Source organism: Mustela nivalis (genome assembly GCF_964662115.1).
Source record: "Mustela nivalis genome assembly, chromosome: X".
Lineage (NCBI taxonomy): Eukaryota > Metazoa > Chordata > Mammalia > Carnivora > Mustelidae > Mustela > Mustela nivalis.
In genome coordinates, this window is record NC_139040.1 from 118,790,296 (window position 1) to 118,818,036 (window position 27,741).

At 43.3% G+C, this 27,741-nt stretch overlaps 1 long non-coding RNA gene across 1 annotated transcript; it reads left to right on the plus strand.

Annotated features, from left to right (window-relative positions):
- The first annotated feature begins 8,447 nt into the window (after positions 1–8,447).
- LOC309856365 lies at positions 8,448–24,622 on the plus strand. The gene is made up of 3 exons (XR_014307161.1): positions 8,448–8,602; positions 11,955–12,116; positions 24,456–24,622. It is a non-coding gene; the product is annotated as an uncharacterized lncRNA (long non-coding RNA).
- The last annotated feature ends 3,119 nt before the right edge of the window (positions 24,623–27,741 follow it).

The following is a 27,741-nucleotide window of genomic DNA, read 5'->3' on the forward strand; positions in this document are numbered from 1 at the left end:
CAGAAATTTGCAATGCCTTAAGCGTCTTGGATCAGAACCCATTCATGATCACCTCCGTCCACTTGCCCTTAGCCAGAGCAAGTTGTATGGCCAAACTCAAAGTCAATGGGACAGAGAAGCATAATCTACCAAGTGAAGTATAGCACGGCGAAGGGAATAAAAGGAAGAATTGTGAATCAACAATACATTCTACCCCACTTCCTTTCTTTTCTGCAGGGTGCCAGCAAAGGAGAAAAGAGGGGGAAGGAAGTATAGTTGGTTCCCATAGGAACTCTGTCTTGTACCTGATTTGTGAGAGCTTGTCTGGTTTCCTTTGCAGAGATGGTCCAGCATTCACCCAAGGGAAGAAAAGCCATTCTCTGGCGCAGCTGCCTCCTGACGCCTCCCTGCCTCCAAGTGCTTGTGATGGGGGATAAACTCTTCAGAGGCAGTCTAGAATTCGCCAGAAGCCTTTTCAAATATTGCTTGAGTCAACACATCTAAATTGATGTAGGAAGATAAACAGAGGAGTATATGATGAAATTCAGCGAAACAGACCATACTATATACCAGATGTCAAAATAGCCCCGTCTTTGTTGTAAATCAAGCCCTTTTCTTTACCCTTTCAGTATCTCTGTAATGTTTAGGCACCATCTCTGAGTACCTGCTCTAAATGACACAATCACTTTTCCGATATATAATGGCGGTAGGCTAAGCGTCCTTTGTTTGAATTCTAACATTTCATTTGGATTTCAAAACTGGGCGACTAGGCAGCTCCACCTCCCTTATCTAACCAGAGGTTCTGGCCAAACATGTAGTGTGGTTAATAGCGTTACCAGATATGCCCTTGGGAATTCACTAATTGTAGAAAGATTTTAGTGAATAACTCAAAAGGGTTTAACCAAAAATAGTTGTTATAACTGAGGATAATTCAGAATGTATTTCAAGATATTGAAACTGTAGGAAAGTCACCCCCCCCCCCGAAGAACTTTGTTAAGGGATATTTAGTAACAGCGGTGTGAGCAGAGGGTGCTGGGTAGGGCTGAGTCGCACCATTACAATCTCAGACAAACTACAAAACTGCCATTCTCCAGGAATGGCTTCCGGACCATGAACATCAGAATCACCCTGGGCTGTTTGTAAAAGTGCAGATTCCCAGGTAAACCCCCGGACTTAATGAATCAGAATCTGTAGTTGTAAGTGCAAGACCCAAGAATCTCCATGTCTATGCATGCCCAGGCTTTTGTATAACATCAGATGTAGACAGGATGTTTTTGATTCCAAATATCAGTTATGGAAAATGTGAGGTTTTTATAATACCAGATTAATCACTCTCACAGATGAACACAGCCAAAGGATTTTCCCCATTATTATTATTATTACCAAGCTTTTTTTAAAAACCAAGTCTGTTAAAACTTTCAACTAGGATGCTACTATAAGAAGATTTTTGTGTTTTTTTAAAAATACAACCTGAGCACTAGAAACCTTATTTTTCCCTATGACCTATATTTTGATAATAGAAGAATCATTTTCCTCATGTTTTCTCAAATACTGATGGCTTACAAAACTTATACAAACACTGTTGGATGAAAGAAAAGCAAATTAAGATAATATTATTGTGAAAGATAGGAGAAGGTTTTATCTGTGTGCTAAATATGGCACTTTTTTTCCTAAAGGATAAACGATAAACTGCCTTTTTATAGTGCTTTAGACACAAGAATTATCTATAGTGAAGGTTGTATAACCACCCAAGTCAGAATTATCCTTCGTTTTCCACTTGGTAAATGCATTTTTTATTTTTCTCTGTAAGTATGAGATCATAAAAATCATTAGCTGCTCCAATAAATGAATGAAACGGGAGGATGACTTTGAGCAGCGAGAGAAATCTAGAAATCACAAGTAAGAACAACTCGATGGACTCCTTTCTCCCTTTTCTACCTTCTTCCACCTCCTCTTTATTGCCTTTAAGGTTCAAGACCTTCATCTTGATGGCTTCCCACTTCCAACTGTGTAGAAAATGAATTTGAACCATTTGGAAGATTCTGAAAGCTTCTTACTGCAATCACTGAACACAAAGATGCAAAAAAGTATAGAAACATTCATTTCCCAGATTAAGAATGTTACTGGTATATTGAAAAACAAAAACAAAAACAAAACCCTCTTCCATTATCTCACCTTTAGTCCAATTAGCACATACGAGTCATTCTATTCTAGAAGACTCTGGTACCCATTGCTCAGAGAGGGAACAATCCAGAAAAGAAATGCAAAAGGGACATTTTTAGCACCTTCTGTGAAATTTCAGGACTAATTTCAGAACTGCAGTAGTGAAGATCATTATAAGGCTCATGCATTTAAGCCTTGGGCTTGGAGGTTTTTCACTTCATTTTATGACCAGTAAAGATATTTTTTGAGTAGCAAAGGAAAAATCATGTTACCTCCAAAGTGATTTCAAGGGGAAAAAGATCTTCCCTGAGCAATGGGGCTGAAATGTCAAGGGGTCAAATACGTTCATCCAGCACTTATTGCTATTTTGAACTTTCCTAAACTATTTGCCTCGATGTATCCTCTAGCATTTTTCAGAGAGGTCAAGGGTTTAAGAGGCCCTGTGGTTTAAGCTAACATTTCTTGGTTTACAAACAGATCTCATGTCAAAGGTTGAGTGTGCTCTAGCTGAACATAAAAGGGCCACATCTGTTCGGCTACCCGGTGATTTCACCTGCAGCATTCAGCCAATTGGGATATTATTACAGTGCTCCTGAAGTAAGGATCTGATTGTAACCTGACTCTATTTTCTCTTGATAGCAATTAATACTCTGAAAATAGAATGAGTACCAATAAAGTGACACTGGAACCATTCAGACAGGTCACAAACTCTGCTTTAATGGCAAAAGGTATTGAGAATCATTTCTAGTTTTGGTACACATCTCCGCATAACTAAATACCATCTAACTATCAGATTTCTCCACCAGTGTCTTGATGTCTTTGATGTCTGTCTGTATTTCTCTTTCTTTCTTTCTTTCTTTCTTTCTTTCTTTCTTTTTCTTTCTTTCTTTCTTTCCTTCCTTCCTTCCTTCCTTTCTTCCTTCTTTCAATATTTATTTATATATTTAACAGAGAGAGAGAGAGAGATCATAAGTAGGCAGAGAGGCAGGCGGGGGGAGGGAGGAAGCAGGCTCCCCACTGAGCAGAGAGCCGGATGTGGGGCTCAATACCAGGACCCTGGGATCATGACCTGAGCTGAAGCGAGATGCTTAACCAACTGAGCCACCCAGGTGCCCTTGATGCCTCTTTTTGTTGTTGTTTTTTTTGTTTGTTTGTTTTCGTTTTAAGATGTATTTATTTATGTATGTATGAGAGAGAGAGACAGAGAGAATGTGTGTGCACAGGATAGAGGAGCAGAGAGAGAGGGAGACAAGGAATCTCAAGCAGACTCCCTGCTGAGTACAGAGCCCAAAGTGGGGCTCGGTCTAAGGACCCTGAGAAAATGACCTCAACCAAAATCAAAATCAAGAGTCTGATGCTTAACTGACTCACCCATCCAGGCATCCCAATACCTGTTTATAAAATAAACCCTGCACCTTGAATTTGGCAGACGCAGATACTTTACTTAATCAAAACAGTGTAAGATTTTTACCCTAATGTATTCATTTTAGAAAAGCTACTGCCCAAAGCACTCTGGACTTGAGCGCACAACTGTGACTGGAATAGATAGGGCACAACTCCTAACCCTTGTAATATGCTCTTGATCAATATTTGTTGAATAAATGGGAAAAAAAGAAAAGTGTGCTTTTAGACTGCACTAGGGCAGCAATTTGCATGCACACAGGTATACACACACACACAGACATATAACGGAGACGCAAACTTTTTTGGCCATTGTGGGAATGAACCAGAATTCTTTAAGATATAAAGCCAAGGGGCACCTGGGTGGCTCAGTGGGTTGAGCCTCTGCCTTCAGCTTAGGTCATGGTCTCGGGGTCCTGGGATCAAGCCCCACATCGGGCTCTCTGCTCAGCGGGGAGCCTGCTTCCCCCTCTCTCTCTGCCTGTCTCTCTGCCTACTTGTGATCTCTGTCAAATAAATAAATAAAATCTTTTAAAAAAATATATAAAACCAAGTTCTAAATAGGGACACATCAGGTGATATTTAATTATTACGACAGCACTTCAAAAACCCCAGTGGCTTTCTGAATCTACTGGAGCACTTGTCCTCATCCATCCTCATCGTGAGGCACAGACACTTGATCTCTGGTGTAAAATCTTTGAGGGCAGACACCTTGTCTTGCATCATCTTTTAAGTTTTCACAGCACCTAATTTGGGGCAGTGGCTCTGAGTACACTTGAACATTGGTTGACCTGGACAGCACAGGGTTTTAGAAAATCAGACACTAAAAATAAAATCCAGGGTTGTAGTATATTAGTGTAGTATACAGCAATCATCAGTGTGGGGCATTCAGCTTTGCAAAGCATTTTCTTTTTTTTTTTAATTTTTTAAAAGTTTTTATTTATTTATTTGACAGAGATCACAAGTAGGCAGAGAGAGAGAGAGAGAGGAAGAGAAGCAGACTCCCCGCTGAGCAGAGAGCCCGATGTGGGGCTTGATCCCAGGATCCCAGGATCATGGCCTGAGCCAAAGGCAGAGGCTTTAACCCACTGAGCCACCCAGGTGCCCCTGCAAAGCATTTTCCATCACTTCTGTTCTCAATCAAGCCCTCATGGACTGGGAGGGTGGGTAAAAACAATACATTTGCTAAAAACAAAACAAAACAACAACAAAAAACAATACATTTGCTATCCTCTGATGTTGTAGGCACACATGACTGTGTTGTCACACCACCAAACCATGGGACTGACTTAAAGCAGACAACTGATCAGCTGGTTTCAGAACCACATGGAGAGAACCCAGTGGTAGGTTATGTGGCCATGATCCATGTTGGGCATTTTGCAGTTAATCGAGCTGAATGGGACTAAAACAGTAGGTAACCTTCATCAAGCAGTTTTACTGTGCCAGCTAGTATTCTTTCAGACTCCCTCTACAGTCTTCATTATCTCCATTTTTCAGGTGAGCAAACTGAGGTTAAATGACTTATGTCGTCTTAAGTCAAGGTGAGACAGTTAGAGATGAAGCAATGCTAGGGTCTGAAACCAGGTGATGTGGTACCTCAAGTTTCTCTACCTAAGATAAAGTAGCAGAAAGGGAGCGACTACATTTTGTTTTTTAATAAAAGTAAGGGAAATGGTGAACTATGAAATTACAATTCAAACAAAGTCAGGCACACCTGGATGGTTCATTCCATTAAGCGTCTGACTCTTCAGCCCAGGTCTTGACCTCAGTGTTGTAAGTTCGAGCCCTGCATTGGGCTGCACGTGGGGTGTGGAGCCTGTTTAAAAACAAAAATAAAATTGAAACAAAGAAAGTCACCTACAGATCTCCCCTATTAGAGTAATGAAAAAACTGAACGTTCTAGATCTGCCAAGACACTGGAAGGACTTGGGTGAAAATTGTGAAGTTGTATTATTTCTGTCTTGGGTCTACAAGATCTTGGCAAATGAACGTAATCCAAGAGAGAGATTCAGTCGGAACCATTTGCTTTTCCCTCTCTGCAGACCCCACATTCTTTAAGTGACAAGAAAGATCTAAAAGGGAGCGGACTCCACAAAACTAAATAGTGGATGTCAATCTGAATGTGGCCAGTCCTCTGGAATCGCCTGAAACTCTCCAATGAATAGGAACGGGAATTTTCTTCCTGCCGGCTAGTCCTCCACCAGCTGATGCCCTATCCCCAGTCTCTCTCTTAGCCAGTGTGCTTCTAGGAGCTGGATGGAGCACCCTTAAAGAAATGGGGTTCCTCTACCTCACTACTTCCAGTTATTAATATTAATCAACAAATTTGGGGAAGTTTCTGTAATCTGTAAAACATGGGCCAATTATAAGAGAGAAATTGAGAGAAAGACCGAGAGAGTGAGAGAGAGAGAAGATATAAAGTGACCTTGAAGGTCCTTGGGAGTGTATCGCCATTAGAAAGCCTTTTAAAAACCAATCACTAATTCAATATGATTAATTCTTTTAAAGCAGCTTGTAGAGTGTTTCCTGAGCAGCACTGGAGGTCACTTCAAACGAAGTAAATAAACCACAGCTCTTGTGCTGACATTTTAAAGAGAAAAAAACAATTGCTAAAAATGTCCATCCAATTTCCAGTACTTATTCCAGTCCTTAGAAACAGGGAATGTGTTTATTGATCTAAAGTAGCTCAAACAGTATTTTCTTTATTCAAACAGATTTAGCCAGAGGGAAATTCAAGAGTTTGTCTCACAAGAGAGAAAGAGGAGAGAAGGATTCTTCAGGTGAGAAGCTGTTGTGTCTCTACCGTAGGAGCAGCCCGCTTCAAAGGGATAACGGGTGTTCTAATTGCAGCCAAGCCAGTTTGCCTCTAATCACAATTAGTGCAGTTTTAGGTCCTTGAGACTCAAAGTAGATCTGGAATTTGAAACACCAGCATCATGTGGACACGCGTCCTAAACGTAGACTCTCAGGCCACACCCCAGACCTAAATGAATCAGAATCTGCATTTTAACAAGACGTTCCACGATCCCCATCCATATTAGTGTTCGAGAAGCTCTGGTGGAGGCAAACACGAATGGTTATTGACACATTTGATAGAGAAGAGAGCTGGTTAAGCAAAGGAGAAAATGCTACGGGATGAAAGCACCATTCTTCAAAGATGTATTGGCAGTGATAAACTTGCTGGCAGTCCACTAATCCAGCCTTGAAGTAGAAACCACAGGGCCCAATGGATGAACACAAAAGCCGCGTGTGAGCTTGTTAAGTGATATCCAAAATGCCAAGTGGAGGCGGACTTCAAAGGACAAATCTTAATCTAATTATTATACAGAAATGATTTAAAAGCATTTTTAACGGCTACGGTTACCAGCCACAAGGCGCTTGCCAAGGCGGTAGGAACCCTAAGGACTACGATGGATTTGCTCTCGGAGGGACAGAGTTTGGGGAAATTGAGCTAGAGTGAACAGCGAGTTTCTGCCAGCCTAGGCAAAGATGCCATCTCAGAAGACTGATGTGACACATCTGGACCAGCTTTGGCAGCCACGGTGCAAAACTGTTCTGGGGGCGGGGGGAGGCTGTGTGAAAACATTCACACCCACAGCATAATTGGGATAATTTCCCTCCACTCGTCTTTGTTTGGTATCAAGTGGCCCCATTTCATTTCTCTCTTTGGAGAGTTTTGTTCAACTGCCCTGTACGAGAAAATTGTTCTTCCCCCCTTGCCATGTGCGCTCCCCTCCAACACCCAATTGCTTATTTCAAGAGGTTTTATCTGGAATTGGCGAGAAGAGACTCCTCCTGAAGGATGAAGCAGGGCAGGCACTGGCTGAGGCTGCACAAATACTGCATGGACAAAGGAGGAGCACCCGGTGGCTCGGTCCGTTAAGCGTGGGGCTCTTGATGTCACCCGGGGTCGTGGGCGCCGGGTCGGGGGATGGAGCTCAGCGTCTGCCGGCGAGGCGTCTGCGGACACCTTCTCCCTCTGCCCCGCCCCCTGCCTGCTCACGCATGCGCACACGCGTGCTCTCCTCTCGAATCTTTTAAAAAATAATAAAAATAAACATAGACAAAGGACCCATATCTCTAACCCTTCAGTTGACCATACAGGCTTGCCAACTAGAAAATCCTCCACAGGGGACTCCTTTTTGCCTCCGGCAAACTCAGCCCAAACCTCTGCAGCAAATTCACTTTAGATTTTTTTATGAAAGAGAAAGCGTGAGTGTTTTAAAACCAAGGGGGGAAAAAAATATTTTCCTTCCCTGAAGTAAATGCACATTTTGTTCTTTGGAAAACACTGAGCACTTTCATTTAAAAATTCCTGACTATAGTGACACTTTGCTTGTCTTTTCAGGCCATTTTAGAACAAGGGTTTAAAATAAAATGGACTACACGAGGCAATACTTTTTTTTAAATGCTGAAACTGGTGTCTGGTTTTGCGGGGTTGATGGAGACGGGCTTAGGCTTGAGAAATACAAACCCAACTTTCATTCTCGTCCAGGGACGACCTCGAAGAGGCAAACAAAAAGTGCCTCAAGGTAATTCATTGGCGCCAACCTGGGATCTTCGTGATGCAAAGGTAATTGTCGTTACTCCATTTACCTGCTGGAGTACCCTTTGCATTTGAGGAGCAAAGAAGTGATAGTGTTACCATGTTTGCAAAACTATGAGGGAAACGCAGATGAATCATTTATAGCCACCTTCACAGCAAAGAGCACATTTGTGGGAGCATCTGGAGGCTGCTGTTTGCACAGTCGGTTAACAATTCACAAGGTATGGTAGATTGCCTCCGGGAGGGTCCCCAGGGATCCCCCGATATTGTGCAATCCTTTTCCCTGGAGTGGTGGCCTGCCTGAGCAGTGACTTGCTTCTGATGAACAGAGGAGTGCTAGACGGATGATGACTTGAGGCTTGGTGGTAAAGGGCAGTGAGGCCTCTCTCTCTGCCTCCTCTCTCTCCCCCTCTCTCCCTCATTCACCATCACTATTACCATTATCCGCTGGCTCTGGGGCTGCCAGGTGTGAGCGGCCCTGGGGAGAGGTCTGCGCAACTGGCCAACTGCCTGGTAAGTGTTTTTGGAAGGGGCTGCTCTGGCCTCCTCAAGTCTCAGATGCCTGTTGTCCCAGCTGACAACTCGAGGGTAGCCTTGTGGGAGACCATGAGCCGGAACCATCCAGCCAAACGATCCATTGGCTGATTCTTTACTCACAGGAACTGTGAGATAATAAATGTTCACTGTTTTAAGATGCTAACTTTTGGGGTGACTGGCTACACAGCGGTGCATAACTAACACACAGGGGTGTTAGGTTTAGGGTTTTTTCTAGATGATTCAGCTTGTAATTTATTGAGAAACTAGCACAGGCCAGACACTGCCTAAGCAGAGGTTAAAGATCCACTGAACATAAGAAACCTATATTAAGGCACTCTTGGTTTCTGGGCACTATATACAAGCATACAGAGAAGGATTTTACCCTTGGAAATGTGTGTTCATGGTAGTCATCTTTGGAAATTCAACCTACCACCTATGGTTACTACTATCAATTTGCTATTTATATATTCATGGCTCAATAAATACTCATAGATTGAATGCTTCTCTATAAATTGTGCCCACTTATGTGCTTTGAAAATGGAGATGACACTACAAGCCTCTGTCCCTGCCGTGGACTGAATACTTGTGTCTTTAACTGCCCCCCACCCTCCCCGATTAATATAGTGAAACCTAACTGCCAAGATGATGCTATAAGGAGACAGGGCCGTAGGAGGCAATTAGGTCACAAGGGTAGGAGCCCTGGTGCATGGGATTAATGCCATTATAAAAGAGACCCCAGAGAGCTCCTTAACCTCTTCTACCGTGGGAGGGCACAAGGAGAAGACAGCCGTTATGACCTAGGAAGTGGGTTCTCACCAGATACCGAATCTGCTGGCACCTTGAGGTCAGACTTCCCAGCCTCCAGAACTGTACGAAATAAATTCCTGCTGTTTATAAGCCACGCCGTCTAGTCTATCGTGTTATAGCAGCCTGAATGGATCAAGACACTCCTTTACTTCATATATCCACTCAATCACTAGGTCTTTCCAAATTCTCCTTTCTGAGCATCATTCATGTTCTTTCCTCTTTGCCGTCTCTTTTCCACTGTTTTAAATCAGACCATTTCATGAGCAGCAGTGCCTTACTTTCTTGGTACTTCTGCCTCTAGTCTTGCTGCCTTCCTCTCACACTCTCCCCACACTGCCAACAAAGGCATTTTTCTAATATTCAAATCCTATTCTGTTTTCATCCTTCTTGGAACCGCTAGATAGTTCTTAAATTTTTGTATGGATTTGTGAGAGCTCCCTGTCCTGATATCTGCTTTTATCTCCCACCATTTCTCCTGTTGCCCTTTATACTCCAGGAATATGGAATGATTTATAATTTCCTGAATGTGTTCATCAGGCTTCTGTGTTTTAGTCCATGCTATTTCTATTGCCTAGAACATTGGTTTGTCTACTGTGAGTGGAGAACTCTCATTCCCTACTACTGAACTTCCTTTCCATGCAAAGGGACTTTTTAAAAATATGTTTTGTTTGTTTATTTGAGAGAGACACAAGCTGGGGTTGGGCAGAAGGACAGGGAAGAGCAGGGAGCAGGGGGCCTGACATGGGGCTCGATCCCAGACCCTGAGATCATGACCTGAGCCAAAGTCAGATGCTTAACAGACTGAGCCACCCAGGCACCCCTCCGTGTGAAGGAACTTCTATTAGTATAACACTCCTGCTCTCTCCACCCCTGGGGTTGGGGAGGGGTTATTTACCTGATTAATGAGTTTGGGAAGGAGGAATTGAACTGACCCAAGCCAATCTGGCCTTTTTTTTGTTTTGTTTTGTTTTTTTTAAAGATTCTATTTGTTTGACAGAGAGAGATCACAAGTAGGCAGAGAGGCAGGCAGAGAGAGAGGGGGAAGCAGGCTCCCTGTTGAGCAGAAAGCCCGATGCCAGGCTGCATCTCAGGACCCTGAGATCATGACCTGAGCTGAAGGCAGAGGCTTAACCCTCTGAGCCACCCAGGTGCCCCCAATCAGGCCATGCTTTAGTGGTCAGGTTCTTTTGGTTCTAGCTGAGAAAAGTAGGAAGGTGAAATATACATCACTGCCACCACAACTTAGCTACTACGTGGCCTATTATAATGAAAGCAAGTCTTGGGACACCTAAGTGGCTCTGTCGGTTAAGTGTCTGCCTTTGATTCAGGTGATGATCTCAGGGTGGTGGAATCAAGCCCTGAGTTGGGCTCCCTGCTGGGCAGGGAATCTGTTCTCCCTTTTCCTCCACTTGTGCTCTCTCTCTCTCAAACAAATAAATAAAATCTTTATTTTAAAAAAGTCTTACACCAGGGCACCTGGGTGGCTCAGTGGGTTAAGCCGCTGCCTTCGGCTCAGGTCATGATCTCAGGGTCCTGGGATCGAGTCCCACATCGGGCTCTCTGCTCGACAGGGATCCTGCTTCCCTCTCTCTCTGCCTGCCTCTCCATCTACTTGTGATCTCTGTCTGTCAAATAAATAAATAAAGTCTTTAAAAAAAAAAAAAAGTCTTACACCAGATCCTAGCAGTTGTATATGTATCAGCAAGTAGACACAAAAACAGTCATGCCTCCTGTTCTTGTAAACTTGTGCGGAAGTTCCATTCTCGGTCCTTGCGCATTCCAACAAGCACCTCACAGGAAAGACTCACTCTGAAGATGAATACAACAAAATTCTGATGACGGGACTGGCCAGTCCTACGGTTTATCTCCAACTGAGTTCTCCGTGAAAAAGTGGGCATAGAACCAAGGAGGCTTTAGACCCAGGGCACTGTTCTAACAATATCAGACTGCTCGGCTTGCCAGATTCTTATACCTCATTTGTGCAAAAGCAGAAAAGCAGTTGGGTCAGTATCATCTTTCTAATCTGTCATATAAATATCTACAATCAGTCCTTTCATTGATGAAAAATTATTTCTAATGTATTTGTTAACAAATCCTCTGGATATAGCTTTAGATAACAATATTTGTAGTACTTAAACCTGTTCGGAATGTGCATTCCTGATTAGGTGTTTAAATGTAACCAGCCACCTCTAGGGATTACAGTTCATTTATGCATCTCTCTGTTTATACCATATAGACAATAGTGGACATGCTTCATCCAATCACTACTTCTTGGAAGCAAGCTGCCCCAAGGGAGTCCCTATTCTCTTCCAAACTCCAGAGGCAAGCTCTGTCCCTGCAGCGACCAGGGTCTGCCTTGGTCCAGGGATGCTGGGTGGGTGGGTCCGTCTAATTCCGGTATTCAGCATTGGGAAGGCTGTTTGTTGGCAGGTGTAAGCCACATTCTCCAACATCCATTGTGCCAGGGATAAAGTTAATATTTTGGTCTTTAACTGCCAACTTCTTTGTCTTACTTTACAAGGAATTCATATCTCAAGTTGGGGAAAATTATTGACTGGGCCCTTTCAAACACTCTAACTCCAAACTGACGCGCTCTTGGCCCCCTCTGAGAAGCCTTTCATGAGTCGTCTGGGGAGACCTATGAACTCCTGCCTATTGACGTCTGACAGAAACCTGCTACAGGGTAGGTACTCAGTGAATGTTTGTTTAATGAATGAGTCATTGTTAGCGGGTCAGGCTCCTCAAGAGGCTTTTTAAGAGGATTGGTCAATGGTTGTGACCTCATTAACAACCTGCTTGAAACAACTGAGATAGCCAACCTCCGATGATTCAGACAAACACAAAGAATTTCCTAGAAACAATGTCTCCCACAACTTTAGGCTTTGTTGATTTAACATTTGTTTCCATATTTGTCTTTTCCATTATTCATTGAATACCAACTATATATATTTTTTCACCTGCAAAAGGTAGATACAGCATGTGAACTTCACCATTTATTCAATTGTGCATGGGGCCTGGACGAGGATGAGGCCAGTGAGGCACTCACCTCAGGAGGAAAATTTAAGGGAGAGGGGAGGAGACACCAAAAAATTCAATAAACAAGAAAAATAGCATTTTAATGTAATAGTCTTAAGAAATCAAAATTAACGCAAAAAATCCATGATGATTACTAAAATATTTGTTTGTTTGTTTACTTATTTAGTTTTTTTAGAGATTGCACGTGCATGAGTGGGGAGTGGTGTGGAGAGGGGAGAGGGAGAGAAAGAATCTTAAGCAGGTTCCCCGCCCAGTGCAGAGCCAGATGTAGGACTCGGTCTCACAACCTTGAGATCATGACCTGAGTTGAAATCAAGAGTCAGACCCTCAGTCAACCGAGCCACGTAGGCATCCTAAAATATCAATATTTTAAAGACTGGATCACTACCTCTGACCATTCCTTTTGCCTCAGGCTCCAACATAGCTCGGCAGGGCATTGCTACTGACCTTGATTTTAATTTTTCAAAAAACATTGCTTTAAAGTATTATCCATCTTGATTGTTGAGGCTTTTTTTTTTTTTTTTTTTTTTGAGCCCTCTTAAATTTTGCACTGTGGGTGAGTGCCTCCATCTCCTCACCTAAGCCCTGGTCCTGTCACATACATCGAGTGAATGTCTGTCCTTTGCTAGATACACACGGTCAGGACGAAGCAGCCTTTTCTTTCAAGGAGCTCACAGCTTCATTTGGAAAAACAAGAGAGTAAGCAGAAATTAATTCGGACTGTGTGAAAGTGTTGGGACAGAGCTACACAATGCAAGCAATGAGATCAGATGCGATCATACGTACAAAAATCCCAGCATTTCATCCCAAGCTAGATGCCCTGGGTTCAAGCCCTGCGTCTGCTGGCTAAAACTAGCCACGTAATCTTGCACAACCTATCCTCGAACTTCTCTGTCCTTTGCTTTCCTCATTTGTAAGAGCGAGAATAATAATCATGCCTACTTTCTAGGGTTGCGGGGACGAACTAAGCTAAGCCACCTTGAGTCTTGAGAATGGAACCTGGCATGTGATGAGAAGTCAACCTTATTAGCTATAACTAGAAAAGGCTCGTTTTGCAGCATGGAGAAGCTGTAACAGTTAAAAATTAAAGCACAGTCTCTTCTAGGCAAGCTGGTAGGGATTATGGTGATTTTTATCTTTGTCTGACTGATCACTTACTGTCCCAAGCCACTTTTCGTTAGTGCCAGGCGAGCAGGAAAAGCTTCTTTCATCTTTGGCAGTTCTTCCAAATTCAGTAGACTGTGACTGGATAATTTGGAAAGTTAATGGACAACTCCTGGCTCAAGTACAAATATACAAGTCCTCATCATTTTTTTCCCTGAGCCTTTGATACAAAGAACAACAGGTGGACGCTGTAATATTCCCCCCCTTAGAATATACAAGGAGAGGCGTCTGGGTGGCTCAGTGGGTTAAGCCTCTGCCTTCGGCTCAGGTCATGATCTCAGGGTCCTGGGATCGAGCCCGGCATCAGGCTCTGCTCAGTGGGGGGGTCTGCTCCCCCCACCCCCGCCTCTCTGCCTACTTGTGATCTCTCTCTGTCAAATAAATGAATAAAATCTCTTAAAAATATATATCTACAAAGAGTCTTTTATTCACATTGTTTCAGAGGGAGACTGATACGAGCCCTTTGAGGTGGGTAGAAATGGCTTTCTAGCACCTTACAAAATCCTGTGAACAGAAGCACACAGTGAAACTGGGAAGAACACTTCTACTTCTTATTGAACTGAAGAAGTACAAGAAGATAATTTGCTTTTTCAGCTTATCAAGACTCCACAACCTCTAGTTTGGGCCAACTGGATGTTCTGAGGGGGTCTAAAAGGACACAATTTCTGCTTCCCAAATTTTTTACTATAAACCTGTCTACTCTGGTGTTGTAAAAAGGTCCCACTATCTAAAAAGTACTTCTGTTTTCCCAATTATCTAAAAATCTACATATGGACTGAGTGATAAGGTTTATGAATTGTTATTCATTTTATTAACTATGATAATAGCATTGTGGGGTATAAGACAATACCTTCCTTCCTTCCTTCCTTCCTTCCTTTTGAGATGCACTTTAAAGTGAAAGGACGAGAGATTTGCTTTAGAGAAAACTTGGTGGAAAAAAGAAAAGGTGTGGGGTACTGGATAAAACAAGATTAGCTAAATATTGGTTGTTGAATCTGGGGTAAGTACAAAGTGATCACTTGTAGTCTCCACTTGTATGTAGTTTTGGAAATTTTCCCAATAAAAAGCACATTTTTCTGTTTTTAGGCACTTTGCCAGCTGGGCAACAGGCTGGCACTTTCTCTTCCTCAAAGGTGTAAGGTGGTTTCTCCTGACTGTCCACAGGTGTGGCTTCTCCTGACTGTCCACAGGTGTGGCTGAGATAAAGACCCCTCCGCCCAGGAAGCGCCCAGCCGGGCCCTAGGCAGAGGGCGGGGCTCTCAGAGTGGCCAGAATTCCTGCACGGGTAACCTACCAGCGCCCCCCACCCCGCCCCCGCCCCCGCCCCCAGCAGTCTTATCTATCTACGCTAGGGTGCTGTTCAGATCATCACCTCTACTCTGAGAATCCAGCGGAGAAAAAACACCTGTTCCAGATTGTTCCCATTAAGATGTAAATATCTCCTGGGAGTGGTTAACTCAGGGAGCTATTATGAACACTTAACACTTCAGGTGTTTCAGTAATAAGCTCTGGTGACTCTGACAGCTCGGTGACACCTCCCTCAGCTGCTGAGTGAGTTTTAGACCCTGGCTGAGACTGGGTGATAAGGCCTGGCGGGGGGGGGGGGGGGGGGGGGATAGGGCAGTGGGGGGGGGGCAGGAAGCTGGTTGCTGGGCTCCAGAATGAGGAGGTCTGAAAGGAAGAGGGAAGAAAGAAGCCCAGAAGCTAGAGCCTGGTGGTGGTGGTGGGAGGAATCATGGGCTGGGGTGTTCCCGGGAAACCCAAAAGGAAAAAGTCACACCTCTGATCCCCCTCAGAAGCAAGCTTTTTCTAGGCACCACATAGCTCTGTGGTGTCATAGTTCCACACGTAGAAGGGATTTGTTGAAAACCTGCCTAGGGCTTCTTTATATACACCTGAAATTAACCAAGTTTTAAAAGAACTGTGCTCAGGGGAATAGTTACTTTGAATCAAATACCCCAAGTGAATTTTTACCCCTTTGTCATAATTTCACTGAGACCCAGGGGTGGTGGGAGGCACACCAGCTCTGGGCTGATCTTCTTTAGAGATTTTCTTTTGATATAAGGAAGGAATACATTTCTAGCCCTTCAAGCCCCAGTTGTTTTTTATTTCAGTAATTCACTACTGAGCTGGATCCTAACTGATTCAGAATTCTACCAAGACTGGGAAGATCCTGGCGTTGAATCCAGCTCTAAGGCTGCACCAGACACTTTGAAGTGAGCCAGGGAAGCTGAGGTCTTTCTAAGCCAAAGGACACAAACGAAGTCCACAAAGTCTCAGGAATTGGAATGAGCCCAAAAGGAGCAAACGGAAGGTTGGGGGGTAAGCTAAGAGTCCCTTCTATACCTTGCCTTGTTAAGCACAGTGCGTGAAGGTAGTTTGCCTTAAAGGTAGAGAAGGTAGGAAAGAGATTAGAAGGTAAGATTGTGAAGACTTAATGACCAATGAGGCCTCAGAGGTGAGAAGGAGGAAGAGTGAAGGAAGGATCACCCTAGATTTCTGGCTTGGGAACCGGATGGATAATGCGCCATTTTGAGGGAGGGCACTCAGGGGAGAGAGAAATTTAGAGAGAAGATAATGTTTGGAGAGGTAAGTTTTGGACCCGTTGGGTTAACGTGCTCAGGAGACCCAAGTAGAGATGTTCATTAAGCTTTTGGGTCTAGAATCCACCAAAAAAAGAGCAGGACTAGAAAAGTCAATCCAGATTAGTCCGTCCATGGCTGGGATTTGGTGGCCAGGGTGTATTGAGGTTGATGAGGAGATTGTGTGGGATGAGAAAACCCCAGCTGACAGATTAGCAATATCTAAGTACAGGAAAAAAGATGAGAAGAAGAATGGGAAGAAGTGGCAAGAGAAGAGGACAGAAGACAAGTGGGGTGGTATGTTCTAGAATCAAAGGGAAGAAAGAATTTCAAAAAGAGTCACAAGTAATGTGAGACAACCCACAGAAATGTCTAATATAGCAAATGCTGTTCACGCCAAGCCCATATTCCCATAGCCCTTACTAGTATAAGCAGCCGCACTTCCAAGTACCAGACCCGCATCCCTTTGATTCTGGACTTTTTCTGGTTTCCAGAGCCTGCTCTGCCCACCGACAGCAGGCTGGGAGTGCCAGGGAGTTAAGGCATCCCGCTCCCCCTAAGCGACCTTCCACCTATGATTGACAGAAGGTGGTGTATGACTTACTCCAGCTTCTTGACCCGTGGGCAACAGAACTCTGAGATGCATGTTCTACGCCATTTCCCAGAGTTCCCTGGAGCGAGAGTAAACTCTGGTTGCCCATAGCGCTAACTGGTGTGATAACGCACACTCTGTTGAAGCCCTTCCCTTACATTTTCACTTCTTCGCTCCTTTACCTATATTTCCTGGGCTCATCTCCCAAATAAACTACTTACGCTGAAGTTCTTGTCTTAGAATTTGCTGCCAGGGGAACCCAAAATAAGATATCTAGAAAGATAAGGCCTAAGAAACATCCACTGGATCAGACAGTCTTGATTGGTGACTTGAATGAGGTATTTGCAAAGGAATAGAGGGGGGCCTGATGCCGCATTTCAGGGAGGTGAGGAATGAATGGGAGAGGAATGGTGAAGAAAGCAAGCCAGAAGCTAAGCTACCAACAGAAGACGCATAGTCATGACATTGTTTCAGTTCAATATGATTTCATGCCCCTCCCTAACAGGACTCTCGTAGTTTGGGGGCTGTTCTTTCTCCCACTCTGTCTTGTATTGGAGAGTGGTCGTGCCTGGTTGCCCCAGGAGAAGTTAACAGGCCAGCTCCCTCCCACTGATGGAGGCTAGACCTAGGCTAGATCATGGAATACCCTCACCCAGGTCTTTGAAACCGCTAAGAATTTGAAGACTGGTTAGGGACCACTCAGTGTTAACCAGGGTTTTCCAAGCCTTCTTTTTGTCTCCCAAATTCTTGCAACAAATTAACTTTTGTTCAAGATTGCCAGAGGCAGTCTCCACCGCCAAGAATCCTGATTAATACAAGAGGGCTCTAAGTAAAGATTTGGCACAGTGAGAGCAATTTGTTCCTACTCCGATTTTTTCTTTTTTTATGATTTATAATCTAAAGCTAGTTTTGTTGTACTTTAGTGTTTTTCTCTTTTTTCCAGCTTTATTGAGAGATGATTGACATGTAATGTTGTGTGAATATATATTGTGAAATGATTATCATAATAAGGTTAGTTAACACAACCGTCACCTCTCCCAATTATCTTTTGTGTTGTCTGTATGTGTGTGTCTGTGTCTGGTGAGAATATTTGTGATTTACTCTTAGCAACTTTTAAGTATATAATACAGTATTATTAACTATAGTCACTAGGCTCTGATTAGAACCCCAGAAATTATTCATCTTATACCTGTAAGGGGTCTTGACCAACATCTCCCCATTTCTCCCACCCTTTGTAGCCCTTGGCAACCACCATGCTCTACTATTTTTGTGAGGTCAGCTTTTTTAGATTCCACATGTAAGTAAAGTCATACAGTATGTGTCTTTCATTGTCTGTCTACATTTCACTTAGCATAATGACCTCAAGGTCCATCCGTGTTGTCACAAATCGTAGTATTTCATATATATAGATAGATAGAGATATAATCACATCTTTACCCATTCACCATCCATCAGTGGACACTCAGGTTATTTCCAAGTCTTGGTTTTTATTAACAATGTTGCCTGAACATGGGGTGCAGATATCTCTTTGAGATAGTGATTTAATTTCCTTTAGATAGATACCGAAATGTCAGATTGCTGGGTCATAGGGTAGTTAATTTTTTTTTTTTTTAATTTCTTGAGGAGCCTCCATATTGTTTGCCAGAGTGGCTCAACGAATTTACATTCCTACCAGTATTGCAAGAGGGTTCCCTCTTCATATCCTGGAAACGCTGTTATCTCTGGTCTTTTTGATAATAGTCATTCTGACATGTGTGAGGTAATATCTCATTGTGGCTTTGATTTGCATTTCCCTGATGATTTGTGATGTTGAGCATCTTTTCATGTACCTGGCTTCTTTGGGAAAATATCTGTTTGGGTATTTTGCCCATTTTTAAATCAGATTATTTGTTTTTTTATGCAATTGAGTTGTATGAATTCCTTATATATTTTGCATGTTGACCCCTTATCAGATGTTTTGCAAATATTTTCTCCCATTCCACAGGTTGTCTTACCATTTTGTTGCTTCTTTCTTTCTTTTTTTTTTTTTAAGATTTTATTTATTTGGGGCACCTGAGTGGCTCAGTGGGTTAAAGCCTCTGCCTCCGGCTCAGGTCATGATCTCGGGGTCCTGGAATTGAGCCCCACGTCGGGCTCTCTGCTCGGCAGGGGGCGTACTTCTTCCTCTCTCTCTCTACACCTGCCTCTGCCTACTTGTGATCTCTGTCTTTCAAATAAATAAATAAAATCTTTTTTTATTTAACAGAGAGAGAGGGAGATCTCAAGTAGGCAGAGAGGCAGGCAGAGAGAGAGAGAGGAAGGGAAGCAGGCCCCCAGCCGAGCAGAGAGCCCGACTCAGGGCTTGATCCCAGGACCCTGAGATCAGGACTTGAGCTGAAGGCAGAGGCTTAACCCACTGAGCCACTCAGGAACCCCTATTTCTTTTGTTGTGCAGAAGTTTTATAGTTTGATATAGTCCCACTTGTTTATTTTTGTTTTTTATCCTCTTGTTTTGTTGCCTATAGTTTTGGTGTTCTATCCAAAAAGTTCCTTGCTAAGGCCTATGTCAAGGAGCTTTTCCCCTATGTTTTCTTCTAGGAGTTTTATGGTTTCAGGTCTTACATTTAAGTCCTTAATCCATTTTAAATTAGTTTTTGTGTATGGCATAAGATAGGGGTATAATTTCATTCTTTTGCATGTGAATATCCAGTTTTCCCAACACCACTTATTGAAGAGATTACTCAGATTTTTTTTATTTTTCTTTTTTAAAGATTTTATTTATTTATTTGATACAGAGAGAGAAAAAGAGAGAGCACCAGCAGGCGAAGTGTCAGGCAGAGGGAGAGGGTGAAGCAGACTTCCCACTGAGCAGGGAGCCCGATGTGGGATTCAATCCCAGGACACTGGGATCATGACCTGAGCTGAAGGCAGACGCTTAACGACTGAGCTACCCAGGCCCCCTTCTATTTAATTTTTCATATGATGGCTGAAGTTCACGGAACCGACTTCATAATCCACTACTGGACTCCAGTGTGCCATTCGAAAACACTGAATGAGGAACTGTACAAAGCCATGTGCTTTGAGAGTTGGAGTGAAGAGGGGTGATGTGGGAGTGCCTGGCTTCAGACACAGGCAGAGATGAAGGCTGTATCAGTCCTCTCGGGCTTCTGTAACAAAGTACTGCAGACTGAGTAGCTTAAACGACAGAAGTTTATTTTCTCACAGTTCTGGAGGCTGAAAGTCCAAGATCAAGGTGCCAACGGGGCTTTTTTCTGCCAAGACCTTTCTCCTTGGCTTGCGGATGACTGCCATCTTGCTGTCTATTCATAGGGTTGCCCATTTGGTACCTCTTCCTCTTATGATGATACCAGTCATAAGAGAGGAGGGCCCCACCCTAACAGCATCATTTAAACTTAATCACCTCCTTAAAGACCTTAACTACAGTTTAATATCGTCACATTCTGAGGTACAAGTGATTGGGATTTTAACAGGCATTAACTGGGGACCCAATTCAATGCATAACAGAGAGAGGACAGGAGGGTATGAGCCTCGATGGTCTTCAAGGTAATGGTGAGGCTGTGAGTGTTGGAGGAGGAGGGTGGCTCTTGTTGGCAGCACTCAGAGTTTGGGGGCCCCTCTTCTCTCCCACTCTTTGAGATTTAGAGGCCAGCAATGTACTTGTCCTTGGCTTATCACTATCTGGTCTCCATTTCAAGCTGGATGTGTTTTGTTGCATTGTTGTTTTAAGATAGTAGAAGCATGAATGTGTTTATGTGCTGGCATAAGGAGCCTATGAGAATTTTTAAAAATTGCTTTTTTGGAGGATTTTAATGATTTTATTAACACAAATGTGACATGCACAGAAGTTGTCTGTTTATTCATTTTCTTCACTGAGCTGCTGGCGTTGGGACTGGTGACTCTGATGGCCAGCTGGGCTACTCTTTCCACAATGGCTTTGTGGTTCTTACAGGAGACACTGTGAGCAATCTCCGCACAGTGAGATTTGTCACACACCGATGGCACCTCAAGCTCCTTGACATGGTGGACTAGGGACTTCCAGAAGCCACTGGGCCTCATGTGCTTTCTTTCTTGTCACTCCCATAACCACTTTTGGGCATCGAGATCTGGCCCTTGACTCTTTTGCGTACCCTGTTGTCTATGCCTCTGTGTTTTCATCTGTTGCACTTGATTTTGACACATTGGTCACGGTGGTGCCAGATGAACTTCTTGGTCCTCTTTTTTACACACACACACACACACACACACACACATATTAAAGATTTTATTTATTTATTTGACAGACAGAGATCACAAGTAGGCAGAGAGGCAGGCAGAGAGAAAGAGGGAAGCAGGCTCCCTGCTGAGCAGAGAGCCCGATGCGGGACTCGATCCCAGGACCCTGAGATCATGACCTGAGCCGAAGGCAGAGGCTTTAACCCACTGAGCCACCCAGGCGCCCCTTGGTCCTCTTTTTTAATGATCTTGGGCTTCACCAGCAGTCTGAGGGCAGCCATGATGCTGAATAGGAGACGGCTGCCATCTCTGTAGGCAGTGCCAAGGAAGACAAAAATTACTTTTCTTTGTTAGCTATTCAAGCTACAGCAAATGAAACAATTTGGGGATTGGGAGATGAAGGGAAACAAAAATTCAGGGAGGAGAAATTGTACCATAAAGCTGGAGATGCTGATGGCTGTGCCCCAAATCTTTTGGTTCTTATATATTTAATAAGTACCTATGAGATACAGTGTACCTTTATGTTTAGGCAGAGGGGAAGAAGTGAATGCAATTAAAGCCATAATTGCGGGTGCCTGGGTGGCTCAGTGGGTTAAAGCCTCTGCCTTCAGCTCAGGTCGTGATGGGATGGAGCCCCACATCAGGCTCTCTGCTCAGCAGGGAACCTACTTCCCTTCCTCTCTCTCTGCCTGCCTCACTGCCTACTTGTGATCTCTGTCAAATAAATAAATAAAACCCTTAAAAAAAACATAATTGCAATAATAGTTGAATGGAAAAAAATGCATTATTTTGACTTTGTGCAAAGCAACAATACAAAACTTAATATGTGCGTGGTAATGGTTTTTAGACTAAAGAAAAAATGAGAGCATAAATACGTTACAAATAAATTACTGCTTTAGAGTGAAAAGAAGTTGATTAGGTTCAAGTAGCAGATTCTGAATTTAGACTCTAAATGTATACGCTTGCGTATATTCATATCTAACAAAATCCTCACAGTTGCACTTGGCCTATAGATCAATTTTTGATTCAAGGTTCAATTCCAAATGAGAACTGCAAGTTCTTTTGCAACTGGACAGGGAGGCTGTCTGGTCTCAATAAGCTATTTTGAGAACGTTTGAAGACCAGAACAGCATTTTTTTTTTGCAAACATTAATTTGCCACATCATACAAAATTATTCTTCTTGGACCACCTGTATCAGGATGGTACCATCTCAGTTTTCCAGATATGAAATAGCTCAGTTCTCTCCCTGAGGCTATGTAAAAGCACCAGTGGCCCAAGCTGACGCCAAATTAAGCAGTCCACTGGTTCTCATCCAACACAGCTAAACCAGATGGGCCGCTTCAGCGACTTCCAGGCCAATTCCATCTATTTTTCAACCCACATTTAATAGATTTGTGCATCGCCTGCCTTTTAGGAGGGAGAAAAAGAGCACATTTTAAATACCTCCCTCTTGTAACTATAAAATAAGACCTCCAAGTTCATAGAAAATGGAAAAGAAATAAAAATGAAATATAGGGCATTCATAACCCTGCTTTAAGGCTCTAACATATTTTTTTCCAAAATCTGGAAGGCATTTTTTTTTAAGATTTTATTTATTTATTTGACAGACAGAGATCACAAGTAGGCAGAGAGGCAGGCAGAGAGAGGAGGAAGCAGGCTCGGGGCTGAGCAGAGAGCCCCATGCGATGCGGGGCTCGATCCCAGGACCCCAGGATCATAACCTGAGCCGAAGCAGAGGCTTTAACCCACTATAATGAAAATCGTCTTCTATATACACAGATTCTTTTCATCCTTCATTACTTAAGATTATATCTAACACGATTCCTATTCCACTTAAAACTCTTCCCGAGCATTACTTTCATGGCTACTAGATATTTCTTTGTATGAATCCAGTAGAAAGAGGGAGACAGCTCCCTCTTTCTTAAGCTGAGAAGGTAGTCCAAAAACAAGCCAAGGTAGATGAGTGATATGTCAAAAGGCCAAGCTAGTCATCAGGACAAGAGCCCAAGAGAAGGTACAAAGCTGGTGGTTGATAAGCCATGGTGAAGAATGTCGGGGAGGAGAGAATTTGTTCTACTTCTCTCAGAATCTCTCTCTCTCTCTCTCTTTTTCTTTTTAAGATTTTTAATTATTTGTCAGAGAGAGAGAGAGAGAGAGATTGAGCACAAAGAGGGGGAATGGCAGGCAAAGGGAGAAGCAGGCTCCCCGCTGAGCAAGGAGCCCAATGCAGGGCTCCATCCCAGGACCCCAGGATCCCGATCAAAGCCAAAGGCAGATGCTTAACCGACTGAGCCACCCAGGCACCCCTTCTCTCTTGGAATCTCAAGCTGTGTTGCTGAAGCCACTTTATCACACCAAATGCTTTCTTCTCTAGGATCAATTATTTTTCAGGGGCTGTATGATCTCTCCCTACAAGCTGGCTTATGTTGGCATCCTCTTTCTCCCTACCACGTCTTCCTGTGGGCTTGAGTTAATGCTTTTTCTGCTCCAGTACCCATGAGTATGAGTAAATTCAGACCTATACTCCAAGGATGGGAACATGCCACATATTTGCATTTCTGTTCTGGCCCAGCCAGGGTCTCTGCTGCAATGATTTAGCTGTTTTCCTGGAAAGGGAGTTTAGAGCATTTCATGATTATAAATAATACTGTAATAGCATCTTTTTTTTTTTTTAAGATTTTATTTATTTATTTGAGAGAGAATGAGTGAGATAGAGCATGAGAGAGAAGGTCAGAGGGAGAAGCAGACTCTCCAAGGAGCCGGGAGCCCCATGCGGGACTCAATCCTGGAAATCTGGGATCATGACCTGAGCCGAAGGCAGTCGCTCAACCAACTGAGCCACCCAGGCGCCCCTGTAATAGCATCTTTTTGCATTAATCTCTGGTAGTCACCCACATCTCAGGTAATTTCTTTCAGGAAGATTCCTAAAAGTGGAATCACACAGTCCAAAGGTATAAACTTTATTTTTTTTTAGAGAGATAGAGGGAGAGTGCATGTGCACATGAGCAGGGGTTAGGGGAGTGGGGCAGAGAGAGAGAGAGAGAGAGAATCTTAAGCAGAACCCCATGCCCAGCTTAGAGCCTGCTCCAGGGCTCCATCTCGCCACCCTGAGATCATGATCTGAGCTGAAATCAAGAGTTGGACACTTAACCAACTGAGCCACCAAGGCACCCCCAAAGGAATAAACATCTTAAAGGGTCTTGATACATAACACTAATTGCTTTCCACCAAGGTGGTTCCAGCATTCACTCCCACCTGCCACATGGGACAGAAGAAAAGGCCCATCTTGGGAATACGTTCCTGTGTTTCTTAGGGTAGGAAGTGTGGTGGCTGTACTGACTTACAGGCAGAAGCCTTGGTTTAAATTCTGACTTGCCAACTATGTGACCTTGGTGGGTCACTCACTAAGACCTGGTTTCTTCATATGTTTACCAGGACTTATGACACCTTCCCAGAGACGATTGGAATGAATATGTGAGAAGCTGCACACAGAAGGCTTCATTGACATCCCCTTTCAGCTCCCCTTGGAGACTAATCCTGGAACAGAATGAGAGTTTAGAATTTAATGGCCAATAATGGTCTAATGGACATTTCCCAGCCACTTTCGCCAGAGCTAGGTAAGTGAGAACAGTTCTCTTCCTTCCTTTCCTCTTTTTTTTTTTTTTTTTTTTTTTGTGACTGACCAGGCATGGAGGCTGGAAGTGGGGGCTTACCCAGAACCCCCAGACAACACGGCCCCAACACTGCCGGCCCTGCTTCCCAGATGTGGAGGGCCTTGCCAACCCACCTTGGTAGAATAATAAGCCACATGGCGAATGCAAAACTTTGGACTAATATTTCTATTTTACAAATAATTCCACAGTTTTGAATTCAGCCGAACACCACACTTGCCAACAATAGCAGAGTAAGAATACAATTCAGCACCTCATTAATCCCAACATTATTACGTGTGTGGTTTTCATTTCACATTAATATTTATTTATCTCAAAAGAAAGCCAGAACCAAGTTAGGCATGTTATAGTCATCCAGCCTTAAGGTCAGGAAGGTACTGGGGGAAGGGAAGAGACAGGAGTTTCTGGGGGAAGCAAAAACTACAGCTGACTTTAGTCCATGTCCTGTTGGGTAACACTCATTGATCTTTTTTTTTTTTTTTTAAAGATTTTTTATTCATTTATTTGACAGACGGAGATCACAAGTAGGCAGAGAAGCAGGCAGAGAGAGAAGAGGAAGCAGGCTCCCTGCTGAGCAGAGAGCCCGATGTGGGACTCAATCCCAGGACCCTGAGATCATGACCTGAGCTGAAGGCAGCGGCTTTAACCCACTGAGCCACCCAGGCGCCCCTCATTGATCATTTTTAAGGCCTTAAAAAATTAGGTGAATTTTTGGACCAATTAAACTAAAATTATGAGCTGCTTGAACAAATTTAGAGTAGCCTCTGAGCCTTCGAATCTACCTACCTATTCATTCCCAACAAGTACAACTTCAAATCATGATAGCTTGTTAGTAGCATCTTAGCTCTAGAGTGGATCTCAGGCACAACCTCCTGGTTTTTCAGATAAGGAAGCTGAGGTTCCGAGAAGTTCCCTGACTTGTTCAATGTCACCTGAGCTCTTACAGGCAGAGCCAGGCTACAGCCGAGGCCTGTTACATTGCTCAGTCCAACATAACACACTCCTTCCTTCTGTCTCTGCATCTGTGAAATATTTATTATTACAGTTCCTATTGTGACTTCAAAACAGAAGAGCGATTGGAAAATCAGGGGTTTAATTTTTCTGGAATTAAAGTTAATTCCGGTATAAGAAACTGCAGTAGGACTCACTCAATAGAGCATGCAACTCTTGATCCCATGTTGGGTGTATAGCCTACAGGAAGGGAAAAAAAGGAAGGAAGGAAGGAGGGAAGGAAGGTGGGAAGGAACTACAGTAGGGCATTCACATGCAGCGTCTCCTTCTAACAGAACTGATAGGAGCCCTCTATCTGGAATGAGAGAACTGGGGGAGGGGAGGGAAAACTGTTGCTAATCTATTTACAGAAAATGTGTAAATGCAAAAAGTACTTTGAAATTCTCTTAAGTAGGATAAAGATACAAATATAATACCCAGCTGACTGTTCTCACCTTCCCTTAAGCTTTCTGATTCTACAAATATTTAGAATCTGTGAGCTGGATAGGTCAGCAGAGCCCCCTACACATTTAAGGGTTTGTGGGTCAGAGGCTAGGGAGAGGTATGGGCCAGATAATGAGAGGGGTTTGGATTTTGTTGTTCCTACTCAGAACATGGGGTAATAGTAGAGGACTTGGAGCAGGGGGAGCAGTACATCTGTCCATTGCTTTAGGAGGAAGGAAGATCTAGGAGCAATGTGGGGTAACAAAGGGGGAGAAGAGATTGCAAGCCGGAACCAGTTGGCAGATGTATAAAACCATCAAAGAGAGAAGCAGGAAAGACAACTAGGAATTATCTTAGTTTGGGATCCTTCCAGAAGCAGACCCGGAGGATTCAAGTACCAATAGTTTCTTTGAGAGGTGATTCCAGGCAACACTGGTTGAGGAGAGGAGAAACAGGGAAAGAAACGAAGACAGTAATGGGTGTGATAGCAAGCCAGTTTCTAGTGTGGGTGACTAGAGGTCAATCAAACTGTGAAACTCTGGAAGACAGAAGAGAGCACGCATCAGACTTTTACCCTCAAGGAACCAGAAAGGTGAAGGATTTACTCACCAATTCCCCAACCGCCCTTGCTTTAGAACTGCTTCCAGAAACACTAACTGGGGCTTGCCTTGCCTATAAGCCCAATGTACTCTAACAAAAAAGATGCTCTCAGGAACAGAGTCACTGGAATCCATGGGGGAAGGGTCAATGTCAAGGGAACATGGGTAGAGCACTAACAGTCTGATATGCAGACACTTGTTTCTCTCTGGAGCTACTCAAGCAGTCCTGGATCCTGTCAACAGGACTTAGTACTCTAGGAGTAACTGGGTGGGAAGACCTCTAACCCTACCTCTGAGCACCTTGTGCATTGTTGCCTGTGCCCGATTAGAATTTTTAACCAATGCCCCTTTTAAAATTCTCCTCCACAGTACAAATTTACTTGAGGAACCAATGATGAGTGTGCTATGCATCTTTTAGGCAATTATATTTTTAAAACACTTCTCTAATGAGATTACAGAAGACTGGGAATTATAGTAATGAAAGTATTAGGCATGTGATACCCAAGGTAGGAAAGAAAAACATATGAACTCAACTTGTCTTAACTTACTTCAGTGAAGCTGGCAACAAGCAAGCTATCCATCTCCATCATTTACTAGAATTAATTCGAAGTCCGTCTAGGGTTCAATCCAGAATAGACATTTGCCAGGACTTCAAATTGGAAGCCATTTGAAATTAAAACCAGCATGACATATTTTCTTTTCAGAACTACATGACTCAAAATTGAAGAAATTTGAGGAATTTCTGGAAAATTCCATAATGGGTTAATGATGATTTCCTTCAAGAAGAGAGAAGCAACTTTCTTAGAGAAATGGTAAGTTGCTTACATTTGCGAACCTTAAAACTGATCTTTTTGTCCTCTTTCAGTTAGTTTATTAAGGGGATAGGGGTGGGAAAGTGCTAACAGCTCCCAGGGTAGATTTTTGAGTGCTGAGGTCCACCCAGTGAACTCCAAGTAACCAACCCTTGAAAATACATTTACATCATGGAAGTAGAAACGCCAAACCCCAGATGGCTTT